This window comes from Schistocerca gregaria, chromosome 2 (assembly GCF_023897955.1).
Source record: "Schistocerca gregaria isolate iqSchGreg1 chromosome 2, iqSchGreg1.2, whole genome shotgun sequence".
In the NCBI taxonomy this organism is placed as follows: Eukaryota; Metazoa; Arthropoda; class Insecta; order Orthoptera; family Acrididae; genus Schistocerca; species Schistocerca gregaria.
Window position 1 is genome coordinate 712502113 of NC_064921.1, and position 19210 is coordinate 712521322.

At 41.2% G+C, this 19210-nt stretch overlaps 1 protein-coding gene across 1 annotated transcript in view; it reads right to left on the bottom strand.

The window, feature by feature from the left end:
* Positions 1-19210, bottom strand: part of LOC126334831 (actin-related protein 5-like) — a 191340-nt gene that overhangs the window by 124279 nt on the left and 47851 nt on the right. The gene's annotated exons all lie outside the window — the stretch shown is intronic.

Sequence of the window (19210 nt, forward strand, 5' to 3'; positions counted from 1 at the left end):
TTGGTTCACAATTCCAAAATTATCAATCAGTTTCTGTCAGGTATCACAGGCAGTGTTGGATGAACTTTTAACTGATAGGCTTGGTTATCAAACATTTTCCGCAAGATAGGTCCTGAAGCTTTTGACTAACATCCACTAAACAAGGGAATTAAACTGTTCTTCCTTGGGATAGGAAATTTTCATGTCGCCCATATTAAGTTAAAAATTTAAAGAAAAATATGCTTATCATTTCAGGCGAAGTGTCGCCTAATGGATTTTATCATGGCCAAGTACAGTGTAACATGCTAGAGGCAGTTCCAAGTCCACCTCTCATATGAAGGACAGCGTAAACTTTAGCAGTGGTATAACACAAGTCCCAACTTCCATCTCAACCAACACTCAGTATCGAATGAAAGTCAGATCCCAGCTGCCAATGGAGGTGATTTGAATGGAATGTTCCACCTTGATCCTCTCATTGTCTCTCTAGCTGGTCAGTACTCCAGTTATCCTTTACATCTTATCAAGCTCATTTTTTAGTGAGCAAAACTGTCCTTTTCTACCTGAGTGACATCAAATAGGCCACGAAAGCATATGATTTAATTGTGTCTTTTTTATATGATTTGTGTATTAAAATGTTGTTTTTCTGTATAATTCATGCCAAAGAGTGGAGATCTTGGCAGTGATTCATCAGTGTTCAACCTACGCAGCAAATCAGCAGAGCAGGTCCCTAACCACAAGAGTGTCCTCACTGTCAACATCACATTTATGCATTATTGTAAACTTGATGTTTAACATGAATTTATGAAAATGTATTAGTTCGCAAGAAGGTCTTAAGTTTGTACTAGTATTGTATGTCATGTCGATGTCTTGTAAATAAAAAAGAGTGTTGTTCAAATAAGTCTATTGAAGAGCATACTAATTGTACCAACAAGCTTTACGAAAGTTACTGAAGTTGGACTTACTTGGAGAAAATGTTTGAAAGTCAATATCTGATGCATCTGAAGGAACAATAGTTCTTCAATGACTAACAAACACTGTTTTTGAGTAATTAGTGAGCCACTTAATTTTGAAATATAATCAACTCGGAACCTAAATTGAAAGTGGCTGAAGTGTAATTTGGAAAGTTAAAAAGAGTACTGAATATCGTAACTTTTCTAAAGTGACTCAATGTGAACAATACAGTGAACTAGTTTGTTTAATTTCTAATGCGTAAATTTGATTTTGGTAGTAACTCAATAGTAATACCAGACTAATATGGTTACACGAACGTACAGTGATAGGTCCTGTGAAGCTTACTTATTAACTATGTCAGATTAGAGATGTGTGATAGGAAAGTGGAGATGGGATTTTTAAAGAATAACAAATTTTAATCTTAATCACAGATATTAACTGACACTGAAGAAGGAAATGCAGTAGAGCTGTTAAAGAGTATCTTTGGCCGATTAAATTTTATTGATGTGATGTGTCACTGTTTAGTGAAACAGAAAAGCAATTCTTACATGATGACAATGATTTATTTGAAATTTTAAAGACAGTTCCCTCTCAATTAAGCAGGATGATCTTGTTATATATACAAGCAGTATCTGGAATCTATTTTCTATTAAGGAAAATATAAATTAATTATGAAGAAATTTTCATGAGGTGTTTTCCCACTGATTAACATGGTCATGTACATTAACAAAAAAGCCATTTGAAGAATATTAATTTTTAATACATCTGAAGAAAGAGTATAATGTCTTATCACATCCAGAATACACCATCTGGGCTCTGTGGGTTATTGAAGAGACAGGGGCATTCAATTATCCACATCAACTAAGAGAGTATGTGACCAGTCGAGGACAGGACATCAATATTTAATAGTGCATCCAGGACATCTCAATATTTAATAGTGCACCTCTTAAATATGTTCCACACATCTGTTAGTTTACTGGCAGAATTGATAAGGAGTCCAAAAACTGTTGCCACACACTCCTTTTGCTCTTAATGATACAGTGGGTTTCAGCCCTCATCACTCAAAAGACTGTAGTTCTCAGCAGAGAGCCTCTACAGGTCTTAACACCAATCTTCAATTGGAAAACTGTAATTATTCTGTGTAGAGAAAGTCCGTCACACAGCTGTCCAGAATACTTTGGCATCATTTACAAAGATAGCAACACCACATTCAGCCCTCTCTCTACTGAGCTTATCCATTCTGTGAAGACTATACAACCTCTTAGAACAAAGGTGTCAGACACTGTAAAATAGGTGCATTGTAGGTAAAAGCAAGGGATTGTTTGTAAATGAAACAATTTCTCCAACCAACTCCTGAACCTGTCAATGCTCTATTGCACTACAGAAGCCACTTTAGTGTTACGGCATTACCTTTATCCTTTGGCTTTTGCCAAGTTGGCAAGATTATGGTGGTTGGATGTTTGGATGAGGGGACTGGCAGTTCCCTTATGCATACTTTAAATTATATAAAATCAATAGGCAGAGAGCATTGCCTGACAAATCAGTCAAATTCAAGTCAGTGAGATGTAACTAAAAGAAGGGATTGGTTGATAGGACACATTCTGAGTCATCAAGGGATCAGGAATTTAGTATCTGAGGAAAGTGTGAGGGCTAAAAATTGTAGAGGGAGATCAAGAGATAAAGACAGTAAGCAGATTCAGAAGGATGTTGGTTGCAGTAGTTATTCGAAGATGAAGAGGCTTGCACAGGATACAGTAGTGTGGAGAGCTGCATCAAACCAGTCTTTGGGCTGACTGCTACAACAACAACAACAAACTGATATGAGGTTTCAGCCTAATTACCCTGTCTCTGACTTTGCCATTTCATTTTTTGGATTTAAAACTGGTGACTTGTTCATCTTGTAGCCTTGATCTCTCTCTCTCTCTCTCTCTCTCTCTCTCTCTCTCTCTCTCTCTCTCTCTCTCTCTGTGTGTGTGTGTGTGTGTGTGTGTGTGTTCGTGCAGTGTGTGTGCGCGCGCGTGCACATGCATGCACACACACTTTCCACAAAATGTGAAACTCCTATTTAGCACAGTATTCTAAAATCTTTTTAAAGTGTGGGTGAAATGACAAGGCTTAACAAACACCCAAGAATGTGTGGCTGACTCATAATTTATTACTTACAAACATTAATCAACCATCTGATAACCAAATAAATACTCTGCCCTAATGTTTCATTAAATAGACTTTTATAATCTGTGCCACAATCCCCACACTATTAGCTAAAATTGCAAGACAGAGGCACAAGTAAAGCACCGTCTGATCTCTTATCTTACAATAAAACAAAGTACGGTATACCGTGTTCTGTACGCAAAAGGCACCACACAATGGATGTTCCTCTACTTGGAGGAAGAAGCCAAGTACCATCACATTGTGGCTTGTACATATACAAGTGAGGAAGATTTAATTTCATCCTTGTAGCCAGAAGGATGTATACCATAACTACAGTTTATTATCCATTGCTTAGCACCCTTTAGTCATAACAACCCTTTTTTTGTTTCATTTGCACCTAATTCCACAGCAATGTGGAAGCATTAAGACACACTGCACACTGAGCCACAGATTTTTCAGAACTTCCTTCCCTGGCTGCCACATCTATTAATCAATTTCTCTTAATTCCTAGGTGCCCTGGTACCCATTAGAGTGACACCTCAATTCCCCACTTTTGTACATGTAAGAGACCATAATGGATATTCTAGATTACTTTATCTGCTGGCAAAAAGTGTACAGATTGAAGGTCACACACAGTCACAGCATTTAAAGAACTTTGCAATCCAAATACAATGCATTCACTCCACTGATCTCAAGATTTCACATACTTTAATTAGTAGACTGATCATGACACAATCAGGGAAAATTGCAGAACACGAAGAAATGCAATTTCTCCTGTACCTCAATAAACTGAATTAACCTCGGCCTCTTTAGTAACCAAAGGAGTAATTTGTTACAGTCCTAGGTTTTGGTTGGTAGTTGTCCCACATCAGCTGACACTATCTCATGCTTTGTACTGAACCCAGGTGTCAATTCCTAGGACAATTTCTGAAAATTTGTTCCATGGATGGGCAAGCAGTGCTTTGATATGCCAGTGATTCTGGAACAGCAAGAAACCCACATGCCTGAGCCATTTTGAGATGCTGGCTATAATCGGTCTTCCCCTCTATTTTAGTTTGATTCTGCAGCAATCAGACTTTGTATATGGGACTGTTAACAGAGAAAAAACAGTTTATTGATAAGCAAATTTGACCATGTTGCCCTATACAAAAATGTGTATCTGTATTTAAAGAAAATGTCAAAGTTCCTCAAATTTGTGTGGAAAAATGTTGCTGTAAAAGGATAAGCGTACAGATCATTTTACTTCCTAACAATGCCTAGACTAACCCTGCTCACATGAACATTTAAATGTATTCCACTTTCGCAGGCTACTTACTAATGACAACAATGCTGTTTTGTCTCCTGATCTCATATGTAATTACACACATATTCTGCAAATAAACCATATCAATGTTCACTGCTACCCGATCTATCAATGTAACACATCCAAACTCATAAACCATCACTATAAAAATTATTCAAAAAAATTTTGGTGCACCATATCTACATACGACCAATCCGTGCGAACCCCGAACAATGACACTTTACCTGCATACTGGCGTGTGATCAGGAGTGCTTGGGCATCATTGAACATAAAAATAGCAAGACAATGCCCTCGCTAAAAATAAATAAATAAAAATGCACTCAGCTCCAAAAGTTACAGAGAATAAGCAATGCTTAAGTGGTACCATTTACTATGTCATACTAATACCAATGGTTGTACCCCTTAAAAGTTGTCAGATACGTGGTAGCTCCCAATCTCTGTGCAAAAGCTGGGTGTGAGGTTAATTCTTTAGGCATTATGATCAGCCTGACCATATCAACCTGATGCCCTCATGATTTATAGCATTAATGATTGTGTCATAAGAAAGTCTCCCTGCAAAACCTTCCAACTAAATCATGTCTCTACTAGTAATGTATCAGAAAACCCTTTGGTATAACAAACTCCCGAAGGGCCACATTGTCAATGATGGAATGATACTTCCTCAATCCTGGTAAGAGTGGTTAGGAAGGTGTTTGGTTTCAGTATCCAGAGCTGACAATGACTAATCATTTGTTCCTAATTCTTCCCTACACAGCTTACAAAGGCAACACTTCAGTCACTACTGACACCCATTAAGTTAATCACTAGTTTGAGAAGTAGGCCCCCTTTCACGAGTTGGGAAACTGCACTATCTACCAGATTTAGTATAAAATTTTAGGGAGATTTTCTTTGGTTTATTGTCAATGTAGCGATCATGCTACATTTGATTTGTTTGCAAAAAGATGCAGAATCATATGCCTCAGTATCATCTGGATTCAGTTCTCATATAGATATACTGTCTCCCTAAATAGAGAGACTGTTTTTCTGACAGTATACAGTAGCGGTCGCCACTTTATTATATAATAAAAAATAATAAATGTTTAGATTTGTGTAAATAACAAGATTAATTTTTCGGTGTGTCAGACAAGCACAATAAGCTGAGCTATGCCTGTAAATGGGTAAAGAATCTTTTCACATTAGTTTCACATAAACAAAATAGTCTTTCTGTTGTTGTCGATTTATGCTTACCAATTAATAGTACAGCTGATCGCCGTATCCACATACAAAATCTTGACCTTGTCCATCATTTGTTTTGTAATCGGATCTTTGTAATAACTCGAAGTACACAGGTGGGCTTATTGGATTTTTATATATTGCGTCTACCTTTGTTCATTAACAGAGAGTGAGTCCCTCCTCTTACCAAAGAACAGGATTAACATCTTGTGTTTTTTAACATTTGAAAATCAAAAATACATGACAGTAGGTGCAGGCTCTATGCTGGGCTATTGCTTTACCTTTTCTCTTTTCCTTAGGGAAAAATAAAGACATAAAAGCAAGAAATGCAAAAGGTACATCACATGGAGAAAGAGCAACTGCATATTGAAGGCATGATTCCTGACTCATGTAAGTGGTAGCAATTGTCTTGGTGAAATAACAGTTTTAACGGCAATTTTTCTACATACTATATAGGGACAACCCTCTTTCAGTGCAGCTGCTATGCAGGGTGGTCAGAAACAGTCTGAAATGCTTGTAAGTGCATTTCAGGAGAGGTTGTGCTGGAAATAAGGTGGTGGTCAGAAACAGTCTGAAATGCTTGTAAGTGCATTTCAGGAGAGGTTGTGCTGGAAATAATTGTTGATAAAAAAATTTATATGTTGTGCCATTTCTGAGTTATTTAACACTGAAGTTAGCTAATAAGGTCATTGCACACCCAAGTTCAAGCAATCTGCCAAGATGGTTGCTAAACATGTTCTTTGCTTGGTTTCCTCAAACTGAACAAATGTAGCATTTACTCATATAGCTTATCACTTCCAAAAATGGCACATTTTAACTGGTAATGAGCACTTGAACAAATGGTAACTCGCTGCATTAGCACACTTAGCATGTGCAAGTGGTTGAATTTGCACACACAATGACCTGATTGGTTAACTTTAATGCTATATAACTTTGAAATTGCACAACATATTGATTTTCTTTCTGAACAGTTATTTCACAACACAACCTCTCCTGCAACACCCTTAAAGCTTTTCAGACTCACCTTTGACAGTCTTTCACCTCGCAACCTGGAAGTCTGCGAGGTTCTCTGTAGGAAATCTGCAGTTAAACCTCTGCAGGGCCACATATCTCTCCACAACTGCTGAGTAGAAATCTTCATTCCAACAGCGAATGTGATATATCTGGAGCTCGTTGAAGATTGTGGAATGAATGTATAATGTGACCCACAAACTCTTTGACACTGTTGCTGTGTTCAAATACAGATGGCTGCAACTTGCCCCTTTAGCATTGCTGAACAGCCATTTTGGTGGATTTCTTTTGGGCACAGTTCAGTCTGTTACATGTATTCAGACTGTGAGAATCCAAGATTTAGGCCCACATATCAATGAAAACAATCAATTTTTGAAAATATTATGTAATTGGATGGACAAAAAATCCATGTGTGTGTTTCACTGCCACCGCTTGGTGAGCAGATTTTTTTTATCTACCCTATTAAACTGTATTATTAAGATTTAGGCCAGTTACATAAAATGCATGGTTCAATAGCACATTTGGCTTTGAAGTATTTGATAACTTTCTAGATCTGAAATGCACAATACATGGTTTTTGTTGAAGCAAATGATACATAGGAGCACTTTCAGCAATAATATTTTTCTTATTTGTTTGCCATTAACAAGAACATTTCTATAAGTTATAAAACATAAGCACAGTATTCCAGAAAGACTGCCATCCTATTAATTTCACTTTAAAATGGGGAAATAAGAATGAGAGCATAATTTTGAAGACAAATATTTTTAGAAAAAAACGTAACTACCCTTCAGATACTTCACCCCAATCATAGCATATATCATTAAATCGTATCATTTTATTTACGCTGTTCCCAACTGCAATTTATTATGCATTATTTAAATAATTTCCTATTGTTTACTAAAATATAGCTTAAAAAAAAGAAATTTATTTAATGTAAAATCACTTACCAGCAATATGTACAAAATGCTTCATACACTTAATATTATGATACCTTTGATTTCTAATTTGTAATTATTTAACATATCCATTGGAATTATTTTCATTCTTCGATTATTCCACACATGAAAACACAAAATTTTGTCTACATTTGATTTTAGAAAAACAACTGTAATGACATTAGACATACCCAGAATGTTCAACTGCAAATACCTACATTACAAATATCTGCCAAAAGCACATCAGAACTCAGTTCTCAGCCCATAGTTCACTTTAATATCTTACTTTTTCGCAAGTCATCCGTAGTTCAATTGTTCCATAAATGTGCAACATGTATGTAATTTGTCATTCAAGTGAATGAAAACATATGAGTTGCTCTAGCGATTTCTGAATGTCAAGTACTTGTCAGTCAATGGGCAAAAATGTGTGTGTCTTTTAGTTTTGAGTGCTTTTATCTAGAGAATGAAAGTCTCTGTTTTACTTGTGCAGAAGTTACTTTTGAAGACAACACAAGTGGAAAAGAAGATACATGTTTTAATCAAAACAGACTAAAGAACCTTGACCATTATTAAGATTTAGATGACAGGAAATCAACCCCTGAAAAATTCAGCTAGGGATGAGTCCTTTTAAATATTGTTCTTCTCAATTATTTAATCATAGTGCACCATGAGCAGTATCAACTCTAGAAATGCACTCACTGACAAGTATCTCAGATCCTAATTAAGGTAAGAATTACACTACAAGACCACAGAGTAGTGACTGGAGTGCAAGCTGTTTACCACTTCTCATTGCAAAGACTGGGGTAGATGTCTATGGCGGAGAACTGATCCATGGCAGTGCCCAAATGAGTGATTAGTCTGAAGTTCAAGAAAGGCCTTCTGAAGACAGAGGGTTGAAACTCAAATATGTTCATTGCATATGCGGTCTGCTCGGGGAAGTCTACCCTCTACCTATTTTAACCTACTGAGGAACAGCCCTTTTACACTTAACAGCCACAAGATAGGAACAATTAAATTATATTCTGTGCCCAGGCTTCAACAACTTCACTGCTTCCCAAAATCATAAATAGCCTTCTTGTAATCCTTCACACCTCAGTCACTGAATACTGCTCACCTCATTCAATGTCTTGCTTTGCACCCACCCACCTTAAACAATATTTTTGCTTTTCTTATGCCTCTTCTGCTCCCAATCCCTTACACAAAAATTCATACCCCTGAAAAAGATCCAGCTGGAAGACCCATCCCTTATATCCATCCACATCTCCTATTCCACTCCTGTCACTGGCATTGCCTACCCCATCAGTGGCAGAACACCTGCAAAGCAGCGATATTATATACCAACTTATGGTACCTACTACACCATTCTATATGGAGATAGCCATCAACAAATTATCCAACTTTCACTGACTCATTCCACATCATTTTGATAAGAGAATTTTTAAAAAGATCTATGGAACATGTAACCAAGCAAGCAACCAACCAAACAACCACCCTCAATGAATTGTCACCACCAAAGTGTGGCCAAAAACCAACTTGTGGCACACCCGCACAGTCACTGATCTCCTTTAAGCCTTGAGTATATGCAAAACCAGTGCTGCATTACTGAGGAGCTGGAAGAGATGCAATATTAACAACATTGCATGTCAATGCTGCTCTCACCTTACTCTTTTTGTCTTACTAGTGGCTAACAAAAGATTGTAAAGGCAGTCGCATCTTCTAGGACAGCAACTGTGACAGGCTCCAACAGTGCTCTGATCCCGCCAAATCTGTACAGTGAGGACCAGAGTGACAATAGTGGAGCAGAAAGTCTCATTATATGGACCTCTCCATGCGACAACTGTTAGCTTTGTTCTCCCTTTCTAGTGTATGAGTGGAGGCTTATACAGTCAATTTGGGTCTTGTTGAGATACATTTATTTCTGCACCACATTTTTCTACGTTTAATATCATGGTGAACATCTGCTCCTAGAGGACACAATATATCACAGCCTACACAATACTTTGTTTTCCAAGATGATCCAATGGCAATAAAAAGAAATAGCTACCACTATTTGGGACATTTGACCTTGTCCTATCCAGGTATCTTGAAAGAGAAACTATTTAATATCTATTTCCAGTTTGTACCCTTCCATCTGGGGACTCTAGGGAAGTTTCTGGAATGCTAAATTTACCTTAAAATTGCTGTCTTGCCCCTTTGTTCATTCAGCCTGTCTTACAATACTGGACAATCAAAGCTTGCCAATAAATACATGCACGGAAAGCCTCCAATCTGCCGACTAAACTCATTCTCTTCTGAGGATACCAACTGAAATTTACCACAAGCCTCATATTTTAATAAAGCACTTGCAAGGTATATATATTCAGTCTGATTAATAATATAGCTGTTGGATTAAGGTCGCTCGAGATAAACACTTGTATATTGAGGCACTGCCAGCTACACAATCTGTCATTTCAAGCCTTTCTCCGTCTGCCCCTGCCCCTGCTCCTGCCCCCACCCCCACCCTCACATGCATGCTCACACCAGGTTTTGGTTGGTTGGTTGGTTCAAAACGGGGGGGAAGGGACCAAACTATGAGCTCATCGGTCCCTTGTTCCTAATAAAAAAATGCCACAAGGGTGAGAATAAATATAACACTAAACGTAAAGAAAGGAAAGACCACAAGAATGAAGGAAAGACAACGAACACCAAAGGAACAAAAGAGGACAAGAAAACAACAGAGATGCAAGAAACAGAAGCGAGTAAAACAAGGAAGCAGATTACAGTGGCTGGCAGACTACGAAAATAAAAAGGAAAAGCCAGCCACCCTGCAACACACCATCACCTCCACCCTAAAAGCACTAGGAGGGAGGACACAGAGGGACAAAGGACATGCACTAAAACTCAGATTGAATGATAAAACCCACTCTCACGGATGAAATGTAAAACTAAATCAGCCAATGAGGCATTGTCTGCGAAAATCAATGATAACGGTCTGGCAGCCAAAGGTGAAGTAGCAGGGCAGCTAAAGAAGGACAGAGCAGAAGAATATGGGCCACTGTGAACCGGGCGCTGCACCGATGCTGACGTGGGTCTTCAGGGCACAGGAGGTAGCCGCAGGTCACCCAGGCGTGGCCAATGCGGACCCGGCAGACAACCATGGAGTCCCTGCGAGAGGCCCTCATTGAGGACTTCCACTCAGTCATGGTCCCCTTAACGGTTTGCAGTTTGTTGTGCGTACTGAGATTTTGTAATTCCGTCACCCAAAGCTGAGAAACCTTGCGGCATAATAACAAACGCAGGTCAGTTGTCGGGATGCCCATCTCCAGAAGTGGTTTCTGTGTAGTCTGTTTGGCCAGTCTGTCAGCAAGTTCATTTGCTGGGATTCCGACGTGACCAGGGGTCCAGACGAACATCACGGACCAACTGGACTATTCCAGTGCATAGGACTCCTGGATGAATGCTACCAAAGGATGACGAGGATAGCACTCGTCGATAGTTTTCAGGCTGCTCAAGGAGTCGGTACATAAAAGAAAAGACTCCCCAGGGCATGAACGGAGATACTGAAATGCACCAGAAATGGTCACCAGCTCTGGAGTGAATACACTGCAGCCATCAGGTAAGGAATGCTGTTTAATATGGCCGCCATGAACATAGGCAAAGCCAACGTTACCATCAACCATCAAGCCATTGGTGTAAACCACTTCAGAGCCCTGGAACACGTCAAGAATGGAGATGATGTGACAGTAGAGAGCCGCAGAGTTAATGGAGTCCTTACGGCCACATGAAAGGTGCATATGAAGCTGTGGCCGAGGTGTACACCATGGAGGCGTACGTGAATGGACCTCAAGTAGAGGTGGTAAAGGGACGGACTACAGTCCTGGTGAGCAGTTAAGCACATCTGATCTGCAATGGAAAGACCCCAGCCTCCACCAGTACATTGGTCACTGGACTCATCTTAAAAGCTCCTGTCACTAGTCGAATCCTACAGTGGTGCACAAGATCGAGTAAATGCAATGCTAAGGGCGCTGCTGAACCATAAACCACAGTCCCATAGTCAATTTGGGATTGGACAAGGGCTCTGTAGAGCCAAAGAAGCATAGAGTGATCTGCACCCAAATTGGTGTTGCTCAGGCAACGGAGGGCATTGAGGTGATGCCAGCACTTCTGCTTAAGTTGATGAAGATGAGGAATCCAAGTCAATTGAGAGTCAAAAACCAGTCCTAAGAATCAATATGTCTCCACTACAGTGAGTGGATCGTCAAGAAGGTAAAGTTCTGGGTCTGGATGAACGGTACGACGCCGACAGAAGTGTATGACATACGACTGTGTGGTTGAAAACTGGAAGCACCTTGTGGATGGCTCCCTGTAGGCGACGCTAAGCAACACCAGTACTGGAGCAGCAGTACAAAATGCAGAAGTCGTATGCATACAGACAAGGTGAGGTGGAGGGCCATACAGCTGCTGCTAGACCATTAATGGCCACCAAAAATAGACACGCTCAATACAGAGCCCTGCGAGACTCCGTTCTCCTGTATATGGATGGAACTATGGGAGTTACCAACTTGGACACTGAAAGTATGGAGCGACAGGAAGTTTTGGATAAAAATTGGGAGCGCGTCCAGGAGACCCCAATCATACAATGTGCCAAGGATATGATGCCGCCAGGTCACGTCATATGCTTTACGTTAAGCCAAAAAAGACGGCAGTCAGGTGTTGCCGTTTGGAAAAAGCTGTTCGCATGGCAGACTCGAGGGACCCAAGATTATCAGTGGCAGAGCAACCCTGGTAGAAGCCGCCTTGACATGGAGCTAGTAGGCTACGTGACTTCGGGATCCAACCCAACTGCCGACATACCATACATTCCAGCAGCTTACAAAGAAAGTTGGTGAGGCTGATGGGCAGTTAGCTATCCACATCAAGCAGGTTTTTACCAGGTTCGAGCAATGGAATAATGGTGCTCTCCCGCCACTGCGATGGAAAGATGTCATCGCACCAGATTTGGTTAAAAATGATGAGGAGATGTAACTTTTAGTCAGATGCGAGATGTTTAATCATCTGGCTGTGTATCCAAATGTGCCCGGGAGCTGTGTCGGGGCAATGTGCAAGGACACTGATGAGCTCCCAATCTGTAAATGGGGCGGATTCATAGTGGCAAGTAGTAAATGAGAGGACGTTCCCTTCCAGCAACTATTGGAGACTGTGAAAGGCTGGGGGGTAATTCTCCGATGCAGAGGCTTGAGCAAAGTGCTCAGCTAAGTGCTGGGCAATCGTATTTGCGTCGGTAGATAACATGCTATTTACAGTAACACCAGGAACACCTGTCAAGGTCTGGTACCTAAAAAGATGTTTGATATTCGCCCAGACTTGGGAAGGTGACATGTGGCACCCAATGGTGGAGACTTATCTCTCCCAACACTCCTACTTCCATCGTTTGATAAGTTAGCGAATGCAGGCACAGAGCTGTTTAAAGGCTATGAAGGGCTCCAGGGAAGGGTGCCACTTAGGCCACTGTAGAGCTTGCTGATGCTCCTTAATTGCTTCAGCGACTTCCGGTGACCAACAAGGGACTGCCTTTGCCTCAGGCACCCTAAAGAGTGAGGGATCGTGTTTTCTGCCGCAGAAACAATTGTTGTAATCACCTGCTCAACCATCATGTCAATGTTGCCGTGTGGGGGAGATTCAACAGTGACAGCAGAGGTGAAAGTTTCCTTGTAGTCTGGGCAGGTGTCCGTGGACCTGACGCCGGGGCAGTGACAGGAAGATGGGGAAGTGGTCACTACCAAACAGGTCGTCGTGTGCTCTCCAATGGACAGATGGGAGAAGTCCTGGGATGCAAATTGATAAATCAATGGCCTAGTAACTACCATGAGTTGCGCTGAAATGTGTGGCGGCCCCAGTATTTAAGAAGCAGAGGTCAAACTGAGTCAGTAAAGTTTCGACATCTCTGCCTCGGCCAAAAAGCAGTGCCACCACACAAGGGGTTAGGGGCTGTTACAATCTATCAAAAGTAGGAAAGGTTTAGGGAGTTGATCAATCAGTGTAGCTATTACATTCAGGGGTACTGCACCATCTGGAGGAAGATGTACATTGCAGACAGTTATTTGCTGTGTCGTCCTTATTCTGACAGCCACAGCTTCAAAATGGGTTTGAAAGGGTACAGGTTCACTACAGACTGAGTTTAGGAACATAAACACAAACTCCACCTGACACTATTATAGTCACTACAGTTCCTGTAATATCCCTTATAGCCACGGAGGGCAGGGATCCGCATTGCCGGGAACCAGGTTTCCTGGAGGGCAACACCGCAGATTTTCTGAATTGCATAAGTAGAAACTCTTCCTGCAACATATCCATTTTTGCAGTCGCTCTCACGTTGCAATGAGTTACTTCATCCAGCTCACCCATTGTAACGTCTCTCTTCTTTATCTTCCTGTACATAATGGCATGTTCCAGTTCATGCTCCCCCCCCCCCCAATCCATGACAACCAAGGTCACTACTCATTCCATCAAGTAACGGTGTTTGTTGGCAACAATGGATATATGCGAGAGATGTATGTGCACATTTGTTAGCTCAGAAGGGCTTTATTTAATAGATAAGCTATTTTCCATATTTCTATGTGCCTACCACTGCATAATGACTATTTGCTGCGTAGTGATATATTCTCATACTGTACAGAAATTTCATTCTCTATTTTCCTTTATTCCTTTTACTTGTTTGTTATTAGATCCTATTCCTGTAGACACTGTCAGGAAATAACTGATGCATGTGCTGATCAATCATTTTTTAAACACGAATGTCTGACACTACACAAATCCTGGTACTGTACCACATGTGTCTGTCTCATTGGGTTTATTTATTCCTTATTTAATGTTTTCAATAATACTTGCTCTAATATGGGAATGTACTATTCTCTACTCACATTAATTGTGTACCATAACAGACAGGAAGATTTTATAATACTAATGGTATGGTAATTTCAACTTATGATTACAGCTTGATCTCTAAATTCAACATAGCTGCAATTTCTGATGTAAAGTACTTTATCTCAGAAGTTATGCATTCTTTCCACCGGTCAATTTTACCATCACTTGTCTTGATTGGAAGTAAGATTCAGAGTGCTTTATGAAAACATCCAAGAAGGTTTTGAACTGTTTACTCACACTGTATACTTTGAAAATCTCTGCACACAGTTCTGCCTCTAAAAGGTCTCTAAACATTGGGCAATCAGTTATTCAGGGGTAATACCACCGTTACGGGCATAACATCCATGAAAAAGATGTATCTATTCGGACTTATGCTGGTTTATTTGTATGGTTAAATGTTTTATTTTTCTGTGTTTATCTTTATCCTTTAATTCACCTAAGTAGTTTACAGCAAAGACTACAATGCAGTCTGCCCACAGCAATGAAGCCTGTGAAGACAATTGGAAGGGTGGTGGGGGAAGGGAAGAACATTAATTTTCTTACGTTTTGTAAAAACTACTATCAGATGTTTTTAGTTTTTGTAGAAATAAGCCACTGTCATTTATTAGTTCTCCATTTCACCTGATCTGTGTCACAAGTACCTGTAATACATCGGAAAATTAAGAAATTTAAGCAGAGCAAGCTCGATGCCGTAACACTATTTTCAAAGAAGAGGAGGAGATAAATAACTTCATGGGTAGAAGAAATATCATCTAATAATCTCATATTATACATTAAAGATTTTTTGTGTCTATTAAAAATCATAAGCTTGGCTGACTGGAGTGTGCGTCCATGTGCATAAATTATCTGAGACACACGTTCCCCAGTGAACACATTATTGTTGTGTCTCGTGTGTAGTGCCAGCAAATTCCCATCATAATTATTATTCTTAAAATTATTAATTAATCAGTGGAACTGGTGACTGTTCCCTGGATGGTACCAGATAGTGTTAAACAGGTACAATAATTAAATGATATAAAACATGTTGTTAACATTATATTGCACTAATTGGTTTAATATTTACTTTGTTTCAAGATGAGCAAACACCACATGGTATGCATAAATTACAAATGGTAACCAGAGGAATTGTACCAACAACATTCCAGAAGATCGTCTATAAGGTAGGAAAGAACTCTAACTTATAGCTTGCATGACTGCACTTGTTAACACCTCGATCAAAAGTACAATCAGTATCTTACTCTATCCAGATCAAAATCTACAGCATTTTCTTTAAAGCAACAGAGATTTAGGTTAACATTATCTCGATTTTTCAAAGTGTGGATATAAAAATTGTAAAGGCAACAATAAGCTGCAATACTGGCATAGGATACATCATATACTGATCAGGAAAATGATCGCAACCAATTTTAAGATTAAAATTCAATCATATTTCATATTTAAAACTATAAAAAAGATATGCAAAATGGAACCAGTTAAAAAGGTTATGGCTACTTATAAAAATAGTGTAGAGATACACAACATCACTGCAACTAGTGCAACGACAAAGAATATCACACAAATTAAATTTATGCCGATGATAATGTCTTATCTCACGATGCTATCAAGCTAATCTTATCGAGCAGCATTTTCTTGCATGAAGCAAGTGAAAGAGGCATTAGTGCAGAATCAGTAAATTTCAGTTTCTCCATGACAAGAGAATTTGTTTCAAATGTGACAGAACGAGACACGACAGGTACACAAGATGCTAATGTGTTATCAATGCATTCAATGCAGAACACTTGTAAAGGCCTCACTGACACAATAACTTACTTTAATAATTTTTCTACATAACAAAGCAATAAACTTGATGAAAATTTTTGTGATTTTAAAAAAATTACCTATCGCAGTGGTTCAATAATTTAAGTCAAAGTCTACAAAATGACCTTCCTAATGATTTAACAGGCAAACCTGCCGACATGGGGAAGAAATTAATGGTGGAATTGCAGTAGCCACAAGAAAGATCGCGGGAGGTGCACATCAGCACAGCACGGCGCATCACGGATAGTAGTGGCCGCAGGTAAAGTCCTGTCCATCAGAGGGCATGCGACAATTTGGCCGCACCCTCTGCTGGCAGAACAACAACAACTCAAGCAGCATGGGCTGTGCCCAGTCAGTTTTACATCGGGCATGCCTAGCAGACAGTTCCCGGTCTGCACTATGTGAAGTGCGACAGAAAACGTGAATCGTGTTAATACACAATTGGCGATGAGTAGGGTTGTTCTTTCGCATGTTGCGTCGTCGTTCCGGTTTCGCAGCTTATCCACGGCATGGAGGATTTATGCGGGTTTTTGTTGAGCAGCAGAAGGAGCTCATGGCAACCATGACACAAGCGCTTCCAGCGTTGCTCTCCACACAGTCTGCTCCAGCGCCGTTCCCTCCTCCCTTTCCCCCCTTTCATCCACAATCGAATGGGGAAGCTGAGCGCATGGTGCGCACATTTAAGATGCAGATGAAAAAGTATGTGCACAAATTTCCTGCAGAGGAGGCGTTGATGTTTTTCCTGACGGGACACCAGACCACAGCGATGGGAAAACGCAGCCCCGCAGAGCTCCTCCATGGGCGCCAAACTAGGACTCTGTTGCACCTCCTCCGGCCTGCTCGCCAGTCTTCACAAAACGAGGTACCCAGCTTTCCACTGGGTATGTCGGTCTGGGCACGTGGGTTTGGTCGCAATCCACGTTGGATACCAGCAGTGGTCCTGCGCCGCAATGGCCGCTTGCTCTATACCTTGCAGGCGGGGGACCAGGAGGTGCATCGTAATCAAAATCAGCTACAACCATGTTTGGGAGCCCACCCTCCGACCCCTCAGGTGCTGGCTTCCCCATTGCCGGCACCCATGTTGTTTTCTCAGGGGACGCTACCACCGGCCCCACCTGTGACTCCGCCACACTGCGTTGATTCTCAGCCTTGGCGGCTTGCAGTAGCTCCAGCACTGGCATCGCCATCATTAGAGATGCCCTGGCGAGAGCCGGCCCCCCTCAAACAGGCCCAGTTTCTCAGGAGGCTGGTTCACCTGTGATCGTGCCTTCCCCGTCATCCCCGCCACTGGGTCTTGCCCCTCCCGAGGTGGAACGGGTTCCGGAGTTCGGCAGCTTTTTGCCTATTCTGTCCTGGGCTCCAGTGGTGGGACGACAGGGGCCTCTTCGTGTGGGTCACTTCCAACCGTATTCGCAGGTTGCGGCTCAAGGGTTGGCAGATCCTCCCCCCGACTCCAGCATTCCAATGGACGTGAAGGTCATCGCTACTACACGGCACTCCACCTTCTGATGCAGTGGATCATAGTGGCTTCACCCCCCCCCCCCCCCCCCGAAGGAGGAGGAGTGCAGTAGCCTCCAGAAAGATCGCGGGAGGCACACATGGGCACGGCGCGTCACGGACAGTAGTGGCCGCAAATAAAAGTCCCATCCACCAGAGGGCACGTGAGAATTCGGCCGTGCCCTCTGCCAGCAGGACAACAACAACTCAGGCAGCACGGGCCGTGCCCAGTCAGTTTTACATCGGGCATGCCTAGAAGACAGCTCCCGGTCTACACTATGTTAAGTGCGACGGACAACGTGAATCGTGTTAATACAGGAATTATTCACAGATCTGTCTCAGGAGATAAACAACCTAAATCAGAAAGTGTCATATGTAGATGATGCACAAGAGGAAATGGCAGGAAAACTAAAGATCATGAGTGGCGTGTAGACTCAGATGCAAGAGGCTCAGTCGGAAATTTGTAAAAATTTAGAAGCTCTGTCACGTACTGTTAATGGTTGGTTGGTTTGGGGAAGGAGACCAGACAGCGAGGTCATCAGTCTCATCGGATTAGGGAAGGACGGGGAAGGAAGTCGGCCGTGCCCTTTGAAAGGAACCATCCCGGCATTTGCCTGGAGCGATTTAGGGAAATCACGGAAAACCTAAATCAGGATGGCCGGACGCGGGATTGAACCGTCGTCCTCCCGAATGCGAGTCCAGTGTTTAACCACTGCGCCACCTCGCTTGGTTACTGTTAATGGGTTGCAATCTTTACGTAAAGATTTGTCAGAAGTAGTACAGGAGCTGTTGGTAAAACTAAGTAATTTAGATTTAGGCAATAAGTTCAGAAAGCACAAGAAAAAATAGAAAAGGAGGTACAGAATTTAAAGGACAGAGCCGAAATGGGAATGTTAGTTAAGGGTACAGAAGGTTGTACAAGATCATAGGACCCATGTCAAAGCAGTTGAAGAGGTAGTAAAGAAAAGGCAAAAACGAACTGATTGCTAGGACTGAGCTGGGCTAAAAAGCACTGGAAGAGAAGTTGCAGAGCACTCTAATTAATGTTGCAGGTGTCACAAAAGAGATGCCAATAGCAAGCAGTCAGGTGCAGTCGGGCAAGACAGATCGTGGTAATACTTATCAACCATTTTTTACCAGTGCTACACACGGAGAAGAAAGGTATTACAAAATACAACAGGCAATGCCAATGTCAATAACAGTTGTGCAAACATATCCGGAGTATAATCAGGTACATCCAAACAAGGAATATAATCACGTGCATCCAAACACTGCCTCAGTGGCAACAGATAATACTGCATGTTTGTCTACTTTATTAGCGGACAAGAGTCTACTCTGTAATAGGCAATTTTAGATTTTTTTTTCAACTGAGGTTAAGAAAATGAACACCACAGTGTTTATCAGAGCTTTTCACAACATGTTACCTTGCAACTGGACATTAGTACAGACGATCCAGTTTGTTGTGGAGTAC